This window comes from Salvelinus sp. IW2-2015, linkage group LG30 (assembly GCF_002910315.2).
Source record: "Salvelinus sp. IW2-2015 linkage group LG30, ASM291031v2, whole genome shotgun sequence".
Lineage (NCBI taxonomy): Eukaryota > Metazoa > Chordata > Actinopteri > Salmoniformes > Salmonidae > Salvelinus > Salvelinus sp. IW2-2015.
The window spans coordinates 1430449-1447884 of NC_036869.1; the positions used below are offsets into that span (position 1 = coordinate 1430449).

At 42.5% G+C, this 17436-nt stretch overlaps 1 pseudogene; it reads right to left on the reverse strand.

The window, feature by feature from the left end:
* LOC111954767 (zinc finger protein 385D-like) overlaps positions 1-17012 on the reverse strand; it is a 39445-nt pseudogene extending 22433 nt beyond the window's left edge.
* Positions 17013-17436: the final 424 nt, after the last annotated feature.

Here is a 17436-nt window from a genome sequence, read left to right on the forward strand (position 1 = left end):
TGGGTACAACATCACCGATGCACTTATAATAAACTCGCTCACCGAATCAGCGTATTCATCAATGTTGTTGTTCGACGCTATGCGGAACATATCCCAGTCCATGTAATCGAAGCAATCTTGAAGCGCGGAATCCGATTGGTCGGACCAGCGTTGAACAGACCTGAGCGCGGGTGTTTCCTGTTTTAGTTTCTGTCTATAGGCTGGGAGCAACAAAATGGAGTCATGGTCAGCTTTTCCGAAAGGAGGGCGGGGGAGGGCCTTATATGCGTTGACGAAGTTAGAATAACAATGTTCCAGGGTTTTGCCAGCAAGGGTTGCGCAATTGATATGCTGATAGAATTTAGGGAGCCTTGTTTTCAGATTAGCCTTGTAAAAATCCCCAGCTACAATAAATGCAGCCTCAGGATATGTGGTTTCCAGTTTACATAGAGTCGAAGGAAGTTATTTTAGGGCAGTCGATGTGTCTGCTTGGGGGGACTATACACGACTGTGATTATGATCGAAGAGAATTCTCTTGGTAGATAATGCCATCGGCATAGGGTTAAGCAACAGGTCAATGTTGAGCAAGAAGACCAGAAATGGTAATCTGTAGCTCAGTTGGTTGAGGATTGTGCTTGCAACGCCAGGATAGTGGGTTTGATTCCAGGGACCACCTATATTTAAAATGTATCCAGACATGACTAAGTCGCTTTGTATAAAAGCGTCTGCTAAATGGCATTTAATATTATTATATTAATATTATATATTCAATGCTCCCTTGACTAGACAGGCATATTAGCCAGACGTTGTGTCCCAAATGGCACCCTATTCCATATGTAGTGCACCACTTTTGTGTACTACTTTTGACCAGATTCTGCCAGACACTAAAAATAATGCTTTTGTTCCGTATAACAGGGCGCAAGGTGACCAACTCCTACCTTTCAACAGTGAGCAAGTGGTAAAATGGGGTTCGTTTTAGGGTTGATCAAGAGGTCACGGTTGAGAAAAATCTTATCGCTCCATAACTGATTACATGGTACATGGTACCTTTCAACAGTAAAACATCCCTAAACACCTCAAAGTGCACTTAAAAGATGGGCAGGTCCAACATCCCTTACTGGACACCTCTCTAAAGGGTGACGGTCCTTATTGTCCACAGAGACGGGCTTTGAAAACTCTGGGTTGAGACGAACATCTCCGAGTTCACCTCGACAAGTTCAAAAATAAAAAAGCACTTTAATTTCATGGTAAACCTAGTAATGAATGAGGCTGTTGATTCTACTGACTCCTGATTCTCCTGATTTTACTGCTTCTACTGACATCTGAATCAGGTATGTTATTGTAGGGCTGGAGCAAAAGCCTGCACACCCAGTAACTCTCAAGGAGGTAAATTGACCACCACTTCTCTAGAGGAATACAATTCACGACTTGACAAGATCACATTCACAACACATAACGTTTAATCTAAATCTGACCTCTTATAGTTAAATAAAATAGTTTTTATTTTGTTTATTAACCAACTTTGTCTCCCTCTACCTGTGGTCACTGGGAAGCATTGTACCGTGACTTAAAGGGATACTTCAGAATTTTGGCAATTAGGCCCTTTATTTACTTCAACAGAATCAGATGAACTAGTGGATCCCATTTTTATGTCTCTGTGTCCAGTTAGAGGTAGTTTTGCGAGCTAATGCTAAATAGCGTTAGCGCAATGACTTGAAGTCTATGAGTCTGCTAGCATGCTCACATAATCTAATTTAAAAGTATGTGTTAAGGTATCTGTAATAGAACAAATATGGCAAAGATGAATGTAGACATAAATAAATACATTTCTACAGCTTACAAAATATTTTATACAAAGGTGAGGGAGTGCCAAGATGGAGGCACGGTGGCGTCAACACAGCGCCCCCTATCAGTCATCTATAAATCATTGCTCCTAACCCTTCACCCCCCCCCACACACACACAACCCTTCAGCTCCATTTTTACTGGGGGCTAGCTGAAGTTCGGTAGCCAAAAACTACACCCCTTCATCTGTGATTGGTCAACGGTAGGGATTGTTTTACTCATTTTTCAAGAAAAGGTATTTTAAGGGAGTATGCGAGCACATTCATTCGGTTCGTCTAGCCAAGTTCAGCTAGGTGCCAGCAGAACTGAAGCATGCTGACGCCTTAACCCTTCAGCACCCTCAACCCTTATATCACCCTCTGACCCCTCTCTGAGCCGGCACTCCACATTCCAACCCCAACCCACACTCTATTTGCTCCACTATGAACCCTCTCCACTTCTTTACCCTCTCTATCCTTCTTTCTCGCCTCCTCTGTCTTTGTCTGATCAAAGTCACCTTCATGTCTCCCCAAGGAGCTGTTGTCTCAGACACTTTCCTCTGAGTGTGATGGACTGCCTACCACCTGTGGTTACTGCACTGTATCACTCTCTATCTCTTATTAAGGCATCTGCATGCTTCCCATCCGAAACAGTTTCTTGCATATATTATGACAACATTTTCTGACGTTTTTGTTCGTTTTGGTCTTCAGCCAGGTTTTTTTGGGCTGTTCGTGCACACCCCCAAAAAATTTGCGAGGCAATCCGGATTTCGGTAGCCAAGCCTACACCGTCGGTCATTTTTCCATTGGTCAACGTAGGGATTCTTCAATTAAGTGTTTGTTGTCATTCAACGATAGAGGACTCATTTTCATGCAAGTTTTTCCACTTGAGAAATACTGCACCAAACATGTTAGATGTAAAATTGCGTGACTAAGATTTCCTCGGCAAAAACATCAATTAATGAGTTATCATAGATTAATTCTGACTATTCTAAAATGTATATAGTGGCTACGGTGTCTCAAGATGGACAAACATTATTATTGCTGCTTTTTCTCTCTCTCTTTCTCTTCCTGCCTTTCTCTCGCTTTCTCCTCTACACTGTCAATTTCTCTCCTTTTCTCTCTCTCTGTCTGTATATCTGTCTGTATGTATCTTCCTCTTTTCAGATTTACAAATCTCACCTCTCAATCTCTCCATCCCTCATATAATCTGTCTTTGTCTATTCATTGTTCTGTAGGAGAGAGAGTTATGGGCTATGTGTCAGTAGATGGAAACACATCATACATAGTGTAAATACTGCTGTACTGGAGCTCACACTTCCTGGTCCCTTTCTGAGGGAGGTGACAGACAGAGTTATGAGTTAGAGATGATCATGGTCATTACAGTCATTAGCATGAGTTATGTCTGTGTGTACTATGGGAATCCGGACAGAGAAGTGAGTATAGCTCCAGTTCAATCTGAGTACATTCAGAAGGTTAACTGTTCAACTGTACGGTGATTGTTCTTGACTGTTTTACATCTCTTGACTGTTATTACATCTCTTGACTGTTATTACATCTCTTGACTGTTATTGCATCTCTTGACTGTTATTACATCTCTTGACTGTTTTCACTTCTTGACTGTTATTACATCTCTTTGACTGTTATTACATCTCTTGGACTGTTATTACATCTCTTGACTGTTATTACATCTCTTTGACTGTTTTTTCCATCTCTTGACTGTTTTACATCTCTTGACTGTTATTACATCTCTTGACTGTTATTACATCTCTTGACTGTTATTACATCTCTTGACTGTTTCACATCTCTTGACTGTTATTACATATTTTTGACTGTTATTACATCTCTTGACTGTTATTACATCTCTTGACTGTTATTCATCTCTTGCTGTATTGCATCTCTTTGACTGTTATTGCACTCTCTTGACTGTTATTACTCTCTTGACTGTTATTACATCTCTTGACTGTTTCACATTCTCTTGACTGTTTTACATCTCTTGACTGTTATTACATCTCTTGACTGTTATTACATCTCTTGACTGTTTCACATCTCTGACTGTTATTACATCTCTTGACTGTTATTGCATCTCTTGACTGTTTTACATCTCTTGACTGTTATTACATCTCTTGACTGTTATTACATCTCTTGACTGTTTCACATCTCTTGACTGTTATTACATCTCTTGACTGTTATTGCATCTCTTGACTGTTTTACATCTCTTGACTGTTATTACATCTCTTGACTGTTTTACTCTCTTGACTGTTATTGCATCTCTTGACTGCTGTTACATTGTAATAACTTGTCTTAGACCTGAAATGAATGAATGGGTGAGTATTTGTTTAACTCTTTCAACTCACTAAGAGGCCACTTACTGAGACACCCGTCTCTCCCGTTCCCAAAGAAACACGACACAACCCGCCAAACAACCCATCAATCCCTCCCCATTAGACATGCTGCTTGGCACACAACATACACATTCCTGTAACCACGACAACCCACATGTCGACGACAAACAAAAAGTCATGTTGGAGATGGTGTGTGTGCTTACAGACTCCTGGGCATATACTAACAGTAGTTATATACTAACAGAGGCAGGCAAGGCAGGCAGGCAGGCAGGCAGGCAGGCAGGCAGGCAGGCAGGCAGGCAGGCAGGCAGGCAGGCAGGCAGGCAGGCAGGCAGGCAGGCAGGCAGGCAGGCAGGCAGGCAGCGGCAGGCAGGCGGCAGCACGCACGCACGCAGCACGCACGCACACACACACACACACACACACACACACACCACACACACACACACACACACACACAACACACACACACACACACACACACACAGCACATCAGCGTGATTCAGTTAACTGTACACTTACGCACTGAAACACCCACAGGTTCAAATCATCCGTGCTGCGTTCGAGAGAGGGGGCGGATTCCCATTACCTAGCCAGGTCTCATTAACATTCTGGCAAACCTACCTACCACAATCATCATATCAACACACCATAAGACAGACAGACAGACGGACGGACGGAGGGAGGGAGGGAGGGAGGGAGGGAGGGAGGGAGGGAGGGAGAGGGAGGGAGGGGGGGAGGGAGGGAGGAGAGGGAGGGAGGAGGGAGGGAGGGGGAGGGAGAAAGAGGTAAGAGGTGTGGATGGATGGAGAGAAAGAGAGAAAGAGAAAACTGAGAGTAAGAAGAGAAACATGAGAGAGGGACATGGAAGGAGTGAGAGGGGACATTTTCAATTGCCATCATGAAAAATGTCCTGTAATGTTTCAAGTGTTCTGTATTCTATGTATGCACGTATTATATGTTATGGATTTTAAATCATGTTTTGCAATTATTAGTAATGTAAATTCTGCATTTCTTCAGTTTTATCTGTGAGCAAAGAATAATAAACTCAAACTTCTAACAGGAGAGGGGACATGGAGGAAGTGAGAGGGGACATGGAGGAAGTGAGAGGGGGACATGGAGAAGTGAGAGGGGACATGGAGGAGTGAGAGGGGACAATGGAGGAAGTGAGCAGGGGACATGGAGGGAGAATGGGATATGTAGGAAGTGAGAGGGGACATGGAGGGAGTGAGAGGGGGACATGGAGGGAGAGAGGAATATGTAGGAAGTGAGAGGACATGGGGAGGGAGTGAGAAGGGGGACATGGAGGAAGTGAGAGGGGATATGGAGGGGAGATGGAGGAATATGTAGGAATGAGAAGCGGACATGAGGAGTGAGGGGGGACATGGAGGGAGTGAGAGGGGACATGGAGGGGAGTGAGAGGGTATATGTAGGAAGTGGGAGGGGACATGGAGGGCAGTGAGAGGGGGAACATGAGAGGGAGGGGATGAGAGTGGGAGGCATGGAGGGAGTAGAGGGGACATGGAGGGAGTGAGGAGGGGATATGTAGGGAGTGGGGGTGTAGGGGCGGGGCATGGAGGGAGTACAGAGGGGGACCATGGAGGGAGTGAGAGAGGGACATGGAGGGAGTGAGAGGGGATATGTAGGAAGTGGGAGGGGACATGGAGGGAGTGAGAGGGGGACATGGAGGGAGTGAGAGAAGGATATGTAGGAAGTGGGAGGGCAAACACGTGCATAATTTTTTTGTATGGGTGTTATGAGTTTAAAGTTTGGGGAAGCTACCATTTCTACCGACCTGTGTGCCAGTTATGATTATTTTTGTATGAGCATTTTTGTTTATATTTTCATAATAAAGTTTAAGTTTCTCAAAATCACTGTCACGTGGTTAATCATAAAAAYCTGAACACATGTTTTAAGTAATAATTCAACTAATGCAATAGCATCAGTGCAATGTATACGCCGGGAGTCAGGAAACCGGTGCAGAAGGTGAGTTTAATAAAGAACCGGTGCAGAAGGTGAGTTTAATAAAGAACCGGTGCAGATGAACAAACACGAGGCGCGTACTGAACGTGAGAGAAAACAATAACACCTAGTGACTGAAGGCTAAATAAAGGGGGAGTAATCAAGGAGGCAATGACGACCATGTGTGCGTAATGATGGGGAACAYGTGTGCGTAATAATGAAGACATGGCCAGTGGTTAGTAGACCGGTGCCGTCGAACGCCGGGAGGGAGGGAGCAGGAGTCGTTGTGACAATCAGCCTCGGTCATATGGACACATTGATACACTGTGATCCATTGGAAGCTAAAGAAATGAGTGCATGGAACTCAGAGATATCCTATAGGCCAATGCAGCAGTAGGCCTTTAACTTCCATCGTCAACTAAGTAAAATACATAGGCCTAAAGCCGAGAAATAAAAACAGTAGAAAATATCCTGATGAAAATTCAGATTCTTTCAATCGCAATAATCTCTCTACGCCGCCAGTCGGCCCCCTTTCTATCGATGTTGACTTGAGCTATCACTAGTGAAGTGCAACAAGGCTATCAAATAAATCAACTGGGTTCGGTTTAAGCTGTTGCTAGCGAACTTGCAACATTGTATCTAGTCCAGGGGTTCCCAAACTTTTTCACTCGGACCCCCATTGCAGCAAAAGGTTATTTCTTGCAATTCCACACATTTTGACATGGGGTGTACAGAACATATTGCCGTTTTATAGCCCATTTTCTTGCAATTCCACACATTTTGACATGGGGTGTACAGAACATATTGCCGTTTTATAGCCCATTTTCTTGCAATTCCACACATTTTGACATGGGGTGTACAGAACATATTGCCTTTTATAGCCCATTTCTTGCAATTCCACACATTTTGACATGGGGTGTACAGAACATATTGCCGTTTTATAGCCCATTTTCTTGCAATTCCACACATTTTGACATGGGGTGTACAGAACATATTGCCGTTTTATAGCCCATTTCTTGCAATCCACACATTTTGACATGGGGTGTACAGAACATATTGCCGTTTTATAGCCCATTTTCTTGCAATTCTCTACATTTTGACATGACTATTGTGTATTCATTTGATATTTGAGTGACTCGAACATTACTACAACATACAGTGCATTCAGTAATTATTCAGACCTCTTGACTTTTTCCACATTTTGTTGCATTACAGTCTTATTCTAAAATMGATTAAATAGTTTTTTCCCCCTCATCAATCTACACACATTAGGTTATTAGTGGTGGAAGTGGTGAGTAAAGACAATCAGAAATCAAACATCCCCAAATGGGAAAATTTCTACATTATCCCGCAGCAGGCCAGGTACTTCTATGCGTGCTCAGGCGCGCTCTCCCTAAACGTTYTCAGAACAGAGAAACCAGTCACATTCTCATTGCTCACATGGAGTAGACAATGACAAAATGGACAAAAGTCATTTCTGACAAGTGTAGTAGGTTGTGAACTCGGCAACCATTTCCATTCCGAGAATGAGAACAGTAAATTACTTTAATTAATACATGCGTGAACAGAAATTAATTAACAGTACATTTATTAGGCCTACTGGTGACATGTGTAATGGGGAATTTATTWAAAAAAATAAACAATCAAAGGGCAAACAATTCACACAAACAAATGAATGTGCAAGAATTGTCAGGAGACAGCTGAGTGCATTATGGAGAGTTGAGTGCATGCATTCTGTAGAGAGACCTGGCCTTAAAAACCAAATTGCGGGCTTCCAAATTAAATAGGCATAGGCCTACACACTTGTGATTTGAAACAATCTTCAACTATTTTTTAAAAGAAGCTAAGGATCCTCTGTGGCCAAATCATGCTCTCTAGTGAAAGATTTTGAATGATTTTATTTAGACAGGAGTAATTATATAATTTTGGCAAAAACGTCAATTTACTTTAGGGGAAGCCAGCATCCGAACACTGCACTGGCACCAGTGGTGTAAAGTGCTTATGTAAAAATACTTGAAAGTACTACCTAAGTAGTTTTTTGGGGTATATATACTTTACTATTTATATTTTTACTTTTCATTCACTACATTCATAAAGAAAATAATGTACTTTTTACTCCATACATTTTCCTTGACACTCAAAATACTTGTTACAATTTGAATGCTTAGCAGTACAGGAAAATGGTCCAATTGACACACTTATCAAGACAACGTCCTTGGTCATACCTACTGCCTCTGATCTGGGAGACTCACTAAACACAAATGCTTAGTTTGTAAATTATGTCTGAGTGTTGGAGTGTGCCCCTGGCTGTCAAAAAATAAATACAAATGATAATAATAATAATAATGTATAGCATGTACTTTTAGTTTTTACTTTCACTCAAGTATGACAATTGAGTACTTTTTCCAGCACTGTACTTAAGTACATTTAAAACCAGATACTTTTAGACTTTTACTCAAGTAGTAATTACTGGGTGACTTTCACTTTTACTTGAGGCATTTTATATTAAGGTATCCCCATAGAAACGCATTTGGCTTATTATGGACAGATTTGGCSAGAATGAGCCCTCTCGCTTCACCTTTTCTCTCTGGTAAAACTCCAGTATCTCACCAGAGAAAGCATCCGAGCAAGCGAAACAGTGCCCCTCTATCTTATTATAGGTATCTGATGCTGTATGGACAGAAATAATATGACATGCCATACACATAAGCAGACAGAGGGGCGCTGTTTCGCTCGGATGATTTATCTGAGATTGATGCGTCTTTCTACACGTGTGTTAGTCAAATAGATGACCAATATTTTATTTGTACTGGCAAGGAGGTACAGTTGGGCAGGCCAGGCCCCCTGAGGCCCACCCATAACACCGGCGCTGTGGGGGACCAGTGGCACGTCTTGCTCTTCATTGTAATCAGAGGGCTGATATAAATACTATGCATGCCAGTCTCTCTTGGCTAAGAGTTGGGGATAGACTGACTGCATAACTTATTTTTATAAGAAACATTAATGTGTTGAAAATCCCAAATTGTTTGCATAGTCAACTTACACACAGCCCTGACACACACACTTACCGCACCAGACATGCCACCAGAGGTCTTTTCACAGTACCCAAATCCAGAACAAATTCAAGAAAGCGTAAAGTATTATATAGAGCCATTATTGCATGGAACTCCCTTCCATCTCATATTGCTCAAATAAACAGCAAACCTGGTTTTAAAAAAACGGATAAAGCAACACCTCACGGCACAACCCCTCTCCCCTATTTGACCTAGATAGTTTGTGTGTATGTATTGGTATTGATAAGTAGGCTACGTGTGCCTTTTTAAACATTTATTTTTAATTTATGTAGTTCTGTCCTTGAGCTGTTCTTGTCTATTAATGTTCTGTATTATGTCATGTTTCATGTTTTATGTGGACACCAGGATGAGTAGCTGCTGCTTTTGCAACAGCTAATTGGGATCCTAATAAAATACCCCAAAAATCACTAAGGATCTATCATGGTCCAAACACACCAGCACAGTTGTGAAAAGGCCGTCCAGGACCTCTATACAGGGTGGTGTCAGAGGAAGTGTTCAACATTTTCAACGATTCCAGACACCCAAGTCATAGACTGTTCTCCCTGCTACCGCACGTGAAGCGGGACCAATGCACCGTCTGGGACCAACAGGATCTTGAACAGCTTCTACCCCCAAGCTATAATACTGCTAAATAGTTATTTAAATAGTTAACCAAATAGCTACCCGGACTATCTGCATTGACCCTTTTTGCACTAACCTTGACTCATCACATACGCTGCTACTTGTAACGATTCTCCTCTTCGTCTGAGGAGGAGTAGGAAATATCGGACCAATGTGCAGCGTGGTAACTGTCCATAATTAGATTTTTTATAAATCAACTGAACAAAATAACAAAAGCACAAACAAACAACCGAAACAGTTCTGTATGGTGAAACAGACACAGAAAATAACTACCCACAACCCATTGTGGGAAAACAGGCTACCMAAGTATCATTCTCAATCACAACGATCGACACCTGCCTCTGATTGAGAACCATACTAGGCTAAACACATAGAAATATAACACACAGAACAAAACATAGAATAACAACATAGAATGCCCACCCCAAATCACGCCCTGACCAAACTAAAATAAAGACATAAAAAAGGAATTAAGGTCAGAACGTGACACTACTACTGTTTACTATCTGTCACTTTATTCCTAAACTCAGCAAAAAAAGAAATGTCCTCTCACTGTCAACTGCGTTTATTTTCAGCAAACTTAACATGTGTAAATATTTGTATAAACATAACAAGATTCAACAACTGAGACATAAACTGAACAAGTTCCACAGACATGTGACTAACAGAAATTGAATATTGTGTCCCTGAACAAAGGGGGGGGGGTCAAAATCAAAAGGAACAGTGCATCTCCTCCTCATGGACTGCACCAGATTTGCATCTTCTTGCTGTGAGATGTTACCTCACTCTTCCACCAAGACACCTGCAAGTTCCCAGACATTTCTGGGGGGAATGGCCCTGGCCCTAGCCCTCACCCTCCGATCCAACAGGTCCCAGACGTGCTCAATGGGATTGAGATCCGGGCTCTTCGCTGGCCATGACAGAACACTGACATTCCTGTCTTGCAGGAAATCACACGCACAGAACGAGCAGTATGGCTGGTGGCATTGTCATGCTGGAGGGTCATGTCAGGATGAGCTTGCAGAAAGGGTACCACATGAGGGAGGAGGATGTCTTCCCTGTAACGCACCGCGTTGAGATTGCCTGCAATGACAAGTTCAGTCCGATGATGCTGTAACACACCGCCCCAGACCATGACAGGCCCTCCACCTCCAAATCGATCCCGCTCCAGAGTACCAACCTCGCTGTAACACTCATTCCTTCGACGATAAACGCGAATCCAACCATCACCCCTGGTGAGACAAGACCGTGACTCGTCAGTGAAGAGCACTTTTGCCAYTCCTGTCTGGTCCAGCGACGGTGGTTTGTGGCGACATTGTTGCCGGTGAGGTRTGGTGAGGACCTGCCTTACAACAGCCATACAAGCCCTCAGTCCAGACTCTCTCAGCCTATTGCGGACAGTCTGAGCACTGATGGAGGGATTGTACATTCCTGGTGTAACTCGGGCAGWTGTTGTTGCCATCCTGTACCTGTCCCGCAGGTGTGATGTTCAGATGTACAGATCCTGTGCAGGTGTTGTTACACGTGGTCTGCCATTGCAAGGACAATCAACTGTCCGTCCTGTCTCCCTGTAGTGCTGTCTTAGGCATCTCACAGTATGGACATTGCAATTTATTGCCCTGGCCACATCTGCAGTCCTCATGCCTCCTTGCAGCATGCCTAAGGCACGTTCACGCAGATGAGCAGGGACCCTTGGCATCTTTCTTTTGGTGTTTTTCAGAGTCAGTAGAAAGGCCTCTTTAGTGTCCTAAGTTTTCAAAACGGTGACCTTAATTGCCTACCGTCTGTAAGCTGTTAGTGTCTAAACGACCGTTCCACAGGTGCATGTTCATTAATTGTTTATGGTTCATTGAACAAGCATGGGAAACAGTGTTTAAACCCTTTACAATGAAGATCTGTGAAGTTATTGGAATTTTACGAAATATATTTGAAAGACAGGGTCCTGAAAAAAGGAAGTTTCTTTTTTTGCTGAGTTTAGTTATATGTACAGTACATATCTACCTCAATTACGTCGTACTCCTGCACATCGACTCTAAGTTATTGTTTCTCATTGTGTATCTATTATTACATMTATTATTACGTGTTTTACTTTTCTATTATTTCTCTATTTTATTTCTCTCTGCATTGTTGAGAAGGGCCCGTAAGTAGGCATTTCACTGTTAGTCCACACCTGTTGTTTACGAATGTCACGCCCTGACCTTAGAGATCCTTTTAATTCTCTATTTGGTAGGTCAGGGTGTGACTAGGGTGGGAAATCTATGTTTATATTTCTTTGTTGGCCGAGTATGGTTCCCAATCAGAGGCAGCTGTCTATCGTTGTCTCTGATTGGGGATCATACTTAGGCAGCCCTTTTTCCCACCTTCAGTTGTGGGATCTTGTCTTTTTGTGTTGCATGTGTTGCACTCCTAGCTTTACGTTCGTTGAGTTGTTTATTGTTTTTGATGGAACATTTAAAATTAAATTAAATGTACGCCTACCACGTTGCACCTTGGTCTTCATTTAACGACGGACGTAACAAAGAAGCATGTGACGAAACACATTTTATTTGATTTGAGAAGAAAAATCTTGATTTTCAACCAGGCGATACAGAGAATCCTACCTACACTGTTTGGCCGTCTATCTCTGAAACTTGTCATGAGGTAGGTTTCCATCCAGTTGGAGACAGATTTTCATACGAATATAAAAAAAATCTGCATTAAAACAATATGCACATTTTCCATCAAATTGACTTGACTTGTTGACTTGTTGCGTGATGACGTAATGCACATAAAAGTACTTTTTGCATTAAAATTCCCATGTACCGAATAAAAAAATAGTAGTTAAATGGGTTTCCATCTCATTTTCAACTATACTGATGGTTGTCTCACAAAAAATGTTGTGTTATACAGTGAGTGTGCCCACTCTGGTATTGTGGGCACCACAACAGCTCTATCTGTGCGCTTGGCTAGAGTGCACGTGTAGCCTACATGATGAGATTATTATTATGGACAAAAGGGCAAGATCATTTTTATTTGTCAAATGGCAGCCAAGCATCGATCACCAATGTCACCAGAATAAGACCCTCGATATGTATTGAAAGGAGCATCAAGTTCATCACCTTACACTTTCACCTCCCTGTGAAGTTCATCACTTATTTCATCTGTAGACTAATAAACTGCATGCTTTCCTGACGAGTCATAGTGGGAGGACCAGACAACATGTCATCGCGTGACTCCAAGTTAACTTAGAAACAATGGTTATTATATCAATATTTGCGCATAAAAGCGTTTACACTGACATTTCTCAAATAATACATTTTACAGACACAAAAAGATTCCACCTTGGACAGAGTTCTAAGAAAAGCTTGGTGCAGAAACAACAGAGTAAAGCTCACCTCAGGTTGTGTGGAGAAATGTCAAAGCATTGTATACTACTAACTAACTATGGTGATGGTAGTGATTGACACTACTCACTTCAGTGAAACCATGGAACAGGCTGAGCGGGAGGAGGGGCTTCAGCTCCATGGATTGGTGGACTCCTCCCACAGGAGGCCCAAGGTCCAATGAAGGCAGGGTAGTGGTCTGACAGACGTTACCTAGGAGACAGTCATCACGTCAATTCTAAACAGATTAATACAGTTTAAAAAGAGGGTGAGGGCGAGGGGCTAATCACACTCACTCACGCACACACATACACACATACTAACCCACAGACACACACACAGAGCTTGGTTCAATAAGGTCATTAGTGTATCCTCTGTGATTAGCTCTGTTTGTGTGGGTGAGTTCCTGATTATGGAGAGTTTGTTTTGTTTTGGGATTTCCACTGAGCCTGATTACAGTTTGATAATCATAACAATCACAGCCCCACCCATGTACACCCTGCTGCACAAACATTTGGCCTGATTACCTTAAGTGTGTGTGTGTGTGTGTGTGTGTGTGTGTGTGTGTGTGTGTGTGTGTGTGTGTGTGTGTGTGTGTGTGTGTGTGTGTGAATGTGTGTGTGTGTGTGTGTGTGTGTGTGTGTGTGTGTGTGTGTGTGTGTGTGTGTGTGTGTGTGTGTGTGTGTGTGTGTGTGTGTGTGTGTGTGTGTGTGTGTGTGAGCGAGAGGGAGAAAGAGAAAGAGAGTGAAGACTAAAGAGGCCTAGCAACACAAGAGCTAAATAAGAGAAAGATGAGTGTTAGAGCACAAGCTGATTGTGTTTTCTCTTCCTACCTCGCTCCCTCCCTCCTCTCTCCATGTCTTGTCTGTCCCTACCTCGCTCCCTCCCTCCTCTCTCCATGTCTGTCTGTCCCTACCTCGCTCCCTCGCTCCTCTCTCCATGTCTCTGTCTGTTCCTACCTCGCTCCCTCCCTCCTCTCTCCATGTCTCTGTGCTGTTCCTACCTCGCTCCCTCCCTCCTCTCTCCATGTCTCTGTCTGTCCCTACCTTGCTCCCTCCCTCCTCTCTCCTTCTCTTGATGTCTCATGCTGTCTGTCTGTCTGTCTGTCTGTCTGTCTGTCTGTCTGTCTGTCTGTCTGTCTGTCTGTCTGTCTGTCTGTCTGTCTGTCTGTCTGTCTGTCTCCCTCTCTGTCACCCTCTCAATTAAATTCAATTCAAGGGGCTTTATTGGCATGGGAAACATATGTTACCATTGCCAAAGCAAGTGAAGTAGATAATATACAAAAGTGAAATAAACAATAAAAATGAACAGTAAACATTACACTCATAGAAGTTCCAAAAGAATAATGACATTACAAATGTAATATTATGTATGTATAGTGTTGTAACGATATGCAAATGGTTAAAGTACAAAAGGGAAAATAAATAAACATAAATATGGGTTGTATTTACAATGATGTTTGTTCTTCACTGGTTGCCTTTTTCTTMTGGCAACAGGTCACAAATCTTGCTGCTGTGATGGCACACTTTGATGTTTCACCCAGTAGATATGGGAGTCTCCCTCTCTCTCTCTGTCTATTTCTCTGTCTTGCTCTGTCTGTCTCTCTTTCTCTCTCTTTTTCCCTCTTTGTCTCTCTCTCTGACTCCCTCTCTCTGACTCCCTCTCTCCGACTCCCTCTCGCCGACTCCCTCTCTCTGTCTCTCTCTCTGTCTCGCTCTGTTTGTCTCTCTTTATGTCTGTCTGTCTCTCTTTATGTCTCTCGCTCTGTCCCTTACTGTCTCTTTCTCTGTCTCTTTCTCTGATTCTGCAGTCTTCTAATGTAAAATGTATAGATAGTAATATCATTGACTTTGGCTGAGAGACATGCAGGGAGAACAATGCATCCTACTTTTTTCCCCTTCTAAATCCCATCGATCCCTCCCATAGGACTCTMGTCAAAACCAGTGCACTATGTATGAAACAGGGTACGATTTGGGAAGCAGACTGAGATGGTATATGATGTAGCACCAGGCATGACAGCAGGGAGCAAAGTCACACTTTATCATCAAATAGAGTTGGAGGCAGAAGCCCTGAGTTGAGTAAACAAGAGCAGTACCATATTTCTGTACTTACAGTGCATTCTGAAAATATTCAGACCCATTGTCATTATGGGGTATTGTGTGTAGTTTGATGAGGAAAAACATGTTTTTAATTCATTTTAGAATAAGGCTGTAACGGAACGTAACAAAAGGTGGAGAAGTCAAGGGGTCTGCATACTTTCCCGAATGCACTGTGTGCATGTCGTTGTTTTGTGGTGTGGTTTTCAAATACAGTGGCTTTGGAAAGTATTCAGACCCCTTGAAGTTTGGGAACCCCTGCTCTATGCTTATGCGCGAGTGAAGTGAGTTCTGAAAATATAATTTATTCTATGAATTTTAGGGGGATTTTACATCGGAATGGTTTGGTGTGGTTTTTCCAAAAATCTGGTGTTAACGATTTATCCACATTAAATCCGCACTTAACAACGCACCTTTCTACGCTCAAAAAGGGTGGTCTCAGTCCGATTCAATTCGTACTGTGGTGCCGTTCACTCACGGTGAGAACAGAACGCAGTCCGTACCGAACACAGGAAAATAACCAGAGTCACGCATTATTATTGGTTGTTTGACTGCGCTCATTGGTTGTTTTGACAGCATTTGATTAAATGCACGCAGCATCATAATTTGAGATCACAGAAATATGTGAGTACTGATTCGGATTAGTGGGAGAAGGGGACTATATATTGGCTACTGAATATAGCCTACTCACGTAGCAGATTGAGATATTGCGCTGTTGTTGGATGACCAAAGTGAACTCTGATTCGAACTCCTCAAAACTATGTGTGAAATAGTTCACATAGAAACTTTGTGTCCAACTCATAATCAAATAGTCTTCCCCAAAATAACATGGTCGCTGTGGTATAACGTTTATTTTGATTGGCGATTTTGTGCATTTATCAAAATCCCATCAAGTAGCCTGATTTCAAATTACACGTAAACAAGATTTTTTGGGAATCGTTATTTTTGCACATCATAAACGTTTAAAAAATGGACAATTATATTAATTTGACTATTCCGTATTATTGTGTGCATACTGCTCAGTGCCAGCCGTTTTCCTATTGGTCAGTCACTCGGATCGTTGTGTAACAGCTGCCGCATTACACGATAAAGGCAAAACATTCTGACACTACCAGAACTTTGTCCGAGCCTACAATCTCACGTGGTGGTACTTAATCGGCAGACCTAGACCCTATCACACTGAACGGTCCAAGACGTCCGATAATCGTTTACGACCTAAGAATTCTCCCACGACGTGGAAATCAATCTTGTCTGGGGGATACAATCGGGGCATAAAACGGCTAAAATCGTACAGTCTGCAAAAGCATGTATGTATGGACGTACTAAAGGACGTAGACAGATCCACAGACCCCTCCCGATTTCATCGTTGTGGACAACAAAACAAAAAGGTGGACTCAACTTGCCAGGATGGGCAACAGGCTATTTCTGTGACCCACGTCCTCAGAGCGCATCCTTACAGCAGACATTTACATGAAGCATCTAACTGTGCATTTACTGAGCCTTAAATTGTAATTAACCTAACACGTTTGAGTAGGCAATGTTTTATTTATTTAAGGCTACCTAAATGCATTCTGGTAATTTCCTACTGTACTTGAAGTAAAAATAAGTATCTCCTTACCAAAATACATGCTGGTCTTATCAACAATCAATACTGCTTTTGCAAGCAACTTCACCGCCCCGCTGGTAAAGTCTTTAATCGATTCTAGCTGAGCATGGTGGTATGATGGGTCCAGAAGGAGTCTCCTCTCCTCCACAATAGGCTACCACTCACTGCTGAGGTAGTCTACTCTCCCTCCTCTAAACTCCCTCTCTCTCTCTAACCTTGTTTACACCTTGAGCTAACATGTGGTCCCAATCACTATCGGATCAAGGTTCGTTTACACATGGAGGTAAAATGTGTCTCATTTCCGTCCACTGTGCTCGCATTGTGACTAGATTTCCTGGTGCCTTCCTGTATACAAATTATTTGACTTTCTTTCAAAATAATATGAATGTATTTATTTTAAGACAATTATTGATGCCATACGCCAATGGTGCAACCTGTCAATGATTTGAGAGGCCGGTATAATAATGATTTAAATGATTTGACCATCCAGATCTGTTAAAACTTGATTGATATCCATGTACAATGGGTCCCTGAATACCTCTGGAGGTGGTCAGGAAGATGTCTTTTAG